General features: G+C 42.6%; 1 protein-coding gene across 2 annotated transcripts in view; it reads right to left on the bottom strand.

The window, feature by feature from the left end:
- The window catches only part of Syndig1 (synapse differentiation inducing 1), a 164,809-nt gene that overhangs the window by 25,873 nt on the left and 133,999 nt on the right, over positions 1 to 4,937 (bottom strand). The gene's annotated exons all lie outside the window — the stretch shown is intronic.

The following is a 4,937-nucleotide window of genomic DNA, read 5'->3' as shown; positions in this document are numbered from 1 at the left end:
CTCAGGCCCATCTTTAGTACAGCAACAGCCTCCACTCTTTACCACATTGAGAGGAACTTATATAAGCCAATGGAGTTGCAAGGATGTCATTGGAAAAAGTAGAAAGCCAGAGAAATCTTCAAATGGCAAAATGAAGCAGCCTGGGTGGGAGACTCTGTGTAGTAGGTGAATTACCTAGCTTTTACCTGAGGACTAAGGACTTGGTTCCACTTTATTTCTTCTTTGCTCTTTTCTCTTGACTGAAAGAAAGCATACTTCTTCATATGCTCAGGAAACACACTGTGAAGCCAGCCCTAGGGCTTAGGATAACAAGAAAGTTTTCTATTGGCATTGGTTCCCTTGTCTCAAAAGTCTCCGTGCCAACAGAGTAAGAGATAGCTGGGAGGCTGTGCTCTCTTCTTATTTGAAGCAGGGAGGGCCTGAATGCTGCTGAGTCAGGTATCCAGGCTGCCTGGAGACTTGGATTGTGTGATGTTGCCTGGGAGACCATCAGTACAAGTTTCTGCCAAGTGACACCAAGATTCTACCTAGTCAGCTTACATTCCTCTCCAAGCCACAGAAGAAACTATTTCAGGGCTGCTTTGTGTGGCAAATGGCACTTTTGACAGACAAGTCTGTCAACAGCAAGTACAGGAGATACAGCTCATAGGCAAAGCAAATAGCTGACATGAAAACAGTATCTACAATCAATAAAGTATAAAAACTCTATGGAAGTAGGGGAAGGTGTGAACTAGTAGGCTACAGAAGAAATAAAAATAATGAAAGGAATATATATGTAAATATTTAACATTGCTGTCATCAAGGAAATAAAAATTGAAAATCAGTGAGAGCTTTGTTTTCATCTACCATGTGGTAGAAGTTGAACACTGAACCCCGCACTGAGCACTGTGGAGGGAAAAGCATTCCATATTTTGTTTCTTCGAAGTAAAAATTGACGCCTGTGGCAGAAGGATGGTTAACAGTATCTGACTAAAGTTGGACATGAGTAATTTTTGATTCAGTGGAATTTCACTTGCTGAGATGAATACAAAATGAGAATTTGAAAACAATTTATATGTCCATTGGGGGGAGAAATGGCTTGATTAGATTATTATACATTCATAGATCATAATGCTACAAAATCATTAAAAATATCAATACTGAACACTGTGCACTAAGAACAAAAGTATTTATATTATGTAAAATTGCAAGTTGCAGTAGATCTTGACGTTCTCTTATTTGTAACAGAAAACTTTATTCATGAACATGTTTGTAAATTCTTGGTCTCCTGGGAAGGCTGTCTTTAGGAAAAGACATGGAGAGAGAAGTTCACTTAAATTTTTTTCTCTTTCTTCTCCTCATATTAACTGTAGGGGCTCTTTATGTGAATAAAAAGGCAATGAATGAATAAATAGAGGCATATAACATTGCCATGTTCCACTGTATGTAAGGGACACAGAGTGCAGCAATGCTGGTGAGCTGAAGTGGGTTGGATCTGGGAAATGGCAGCTATTGCTGATGAGGGTCCTAAAGAAGAGATAGGACGGAGCTGTGGGACAGGGATGCCTTCACTATATCTCCCTGTGCACTGGGGTTACTAACGAAAGTGACGGGCTAATTAGGAAAAGGCCAGCATTGGCCTTCTTTATCCTAGAAGACTAGATTCAAACATGAGCTACGCCAGTATCTCATAGACTTGTCCATTCAGATCCTGTGCCCTACTCTGGAAGGTCTCATTCACAGGATCTGGGGAACAACCAAGAGTATGTGTAATTCCAAGACAATCTGATGCTGCTGGCCCAGGGTCCACACTTGAAGAACTACCCTTAGAGCCAGTAAAGCAGAGGCCTCTGATTAAACTGTGCAACTTTTTCCTCCAGGGTGAGAAACTAGAATTAGGAGAGCACTGGAAATCTGCCTTCACCAAGATAACTGGTGATGAGTCCATATCAATGCATGCTTATGCTTTGCTTCACCTCTGAACTGCTCCTGTACTGGGTGGGTCCTTTTAGCTCTATCCAGAGAGGAGGAGCCAGGTGGATTTCACATGGTGATCACATGCCACAGTGTAATCTATGGGGTTGTTGTGACATTGGGGAGACAAGCAGGTACCAGAGAGGTGACAGAGCTTGGGAGTGGGCTCTGATCCCATGATGGCACTCAGACTGTGGCACCTACTCAGATTGCAGGACAAGGACCTTCCAGTTTGCAGATGAACTTTGGCTGGAGGCTGCTTCCAGGCACATGCCTCCTCACCACTTTCCGTGACTATTTAGTATGGCATTAAGCTTGCCGAAGGCCAGCAAACTCCACTGTGTTCACATCACACAATTCATTCACTTCTAATTTTCCTGAGGGCAATTGAGGACTGGAGTAGAATGTGAAGAATGGTTGGAAAAGATGGGAAAGATTGTGTTGTGCTTGCTGAAGCCAACAGGAACTCTGCTGCCCAAAGAGAAATAAGGAAACTTCACAGCAGCAGAGACAGTGCCTCCAGCACCTCTGCAAAATGCCATTGTTTCTTTCAAGTTCTGTTTGACTTCTTCCAAATGTATTCCAGAAGGGAGGAGAACAGTGTGCCTTGGACCATATCCTACCCCAGGTGCCCTCCCAGCATGAGGAGACTTGCTGAAATCCCCAGCTATTTACCATCCTCTTTCCTTCAGACATGCACTAGACATGGCCAGAAGGCAAAAAGACTCCTGGGCCCTTTCTCCACTCAATCCCCACAGCCAAATTATCACCCCATTACCTGGGTGCTCTACAAAGAACTAGAAGTTCTGTGTCCACCATGGTTGCTGACATCACCTTAGCCCCCCAAGCTTCCTGCACTGCTCACTCTCATCCGTCATCCCTGCCACTATGTTTGAAAGGACTTTGCCAAAGCTGGATCATCTTCATTTCTTTTTGCTGGCAGCCTGCCATGGTTAGAATTGTAAATCACTCCTTGCTCAGAAGCCTCAGTGCTTTATAAATATGTGGAAAGGCTCAGATTCTATGTGTTCCCACAGCACACATGGCACAGGCAGTGCCTTGCTTCCTTTCTTTGGCATGTTTATTCGGCGTTGACACAGCAAAGCTGTTGGATTCTGGAAGGCCTGAGTGCATCTCCATGATTTCACTGTGGTCCTCACTTTTCTTCATGTCTTTTCCTTTCTCCTTCCCTCCTGTCCTTCCCTTTTGCCTCTTTCCCTGCTCCTTCCTCCTACCCTATATATTGTCAGCTTCAAATCTGCCACCATTCTCTGAGAGGCCCTGAGGCAAGTCACAGGCGTTGCCAATTCCAGTATCATCCATATAGGTCCTTCTCCTTCCCACCAGGTTCTCACCAAGGGAGGCATCAGCATACATTCCTGGAGTTGTACAGGGAAACCTGAGCCACTCTTACATAGTCCTTCCAGTGTCAGTGGAAGTATTCACTATGTGTGCAGAAGCTGAGAGACACATTTTGGGGTGATACAGAAGGATACTGCCATCTTTCTTTGGAACATGTTCTGTGATGAGCATTTAGCTGTGTGCCACCACCTTCTAAGTATTGCTTTCTTTCCACCAGCTTCAGAGTCACATACATGGTGCTGACATAGGTGTGGCAAGGTGCTATGCTGGGGTAACTTCATCTGTACTCTGTTGTTGTGGATTATTAGTTTAAAATGTGCTACATTTGTTTATGCTGTGGAATATTTGTTTAATGATGCAAAGATGTGCTGCATTCTTTTATGTTGCATTTGTTTACCTCTGTGAAGCTGTGATACTTTGTCTGTCTAAAACACCTGATGGTCTAATAAAGAGCTGAACGGCCAATAGCTTAGCAGGAAAGGATAGGTGGGCATTCCAGGCAGACAGAATAAATAGGACAAAGAGAGAAGAGGGAGGAGTGAGAGAAGGAGAAAGAGGGGAGGACGCCAGGGGCCAGCCACCCAGGCACCCATAGAGTAAGAAGGAAAGAAAGGAATATAGAATAGAGAAAGGTGAAAGCCCAGAAGCAAAAGGTAGATGGGATAATTTAAGTTAAGAAAAGGTGGCTTGAAATAAGCCAAGCTAAGGCCAGGCATGCAAAAATAAGCATAAGTCTCTGAGTATTTATTTGGGAGCAGGGTGGAAGGTTCCCAAAGAGTAAAAACAACTACATTTTGGCACCCAACATGGGGTTCAAAAATCCTCCTAGAGTGTGAGAAAGCTGAAAACAAAACAAAACAAACCTGACATGACTCCTTTTAGAATTTCTGTCTTACATCAAGCCTCTGAGCAGCCAGTGCATTAAGTAAAAAAAAAAAAAAAATAGAAGAACAAAACAAAACAACAAAAAACAAAACAAAAAATGCCTGCCACATCACAAGCATCAGTAGTCTAGAGCTCTAGGGAGTTGAATGCAGTTCCTGGTCAAATGCATCTCTGACCAGGCTTCAAGCTTTTAGGCTTGGCTTTCATGACCCAAGGAGAGGGCAGAACCAGCTGATAGAGCCGTGCAGAGGACTCAGCTGTAGCTTAGCAGTTTAAAGTTTGCTCACATGGTCAAAAAGGCTAAAAGATATGCAGTAAAAGAGGTCCAGATGGAAAAAAGCCTCTAAACAGGTTACAGTGTGTTTAAAAATGTGCTTAGGCTTAAGAAAAGAAAAAGAATATAAACAGTCATAGAAAGAAATAAAAAGTTTAAAAATAATAAAATCTTTAAAGAGATAGTAAAAGTAATATAAAAGAATAAATCACATAAAGATGAACAATACACAGGGAGTCTGGATCCCATGTACTATTGTGCTGATTTTGAAATTTTTTGATTACTGATAAGCAAATGACAACTGCTAAGAGACATGGAATTGAAAGGACTGCTGAAGCAAACAAGCCTTGATATGTTAAGAATGCCTTAACTTTAAAATGGAACTCAAAAAGCACATTGCTTTGGAGAAGAGGTTTTGCTTTTATTTCTACAGGAAACAAGAGGCTGTTGTTCCTTCGGGATT

Source organism: Peromyscus californicus, unplaced genomic scaffold (assembly GCF_007827085.1).
Source record: "Peromyscus californicus insignis strain IS unplaced genomic scaffold, ASM782708v3 Scaffold_7__1_contigs__length_154581171, whole genome shotgun sequence".
NCBI lineage: Eukaryota > Metazoa > Chordata > Mammalia > Rodentia > Cricetidae > Peromyscus > Peromyscus californicus.
This window is presented reverse-complemented; position numbering and strand designations above follow the sequence as displayed.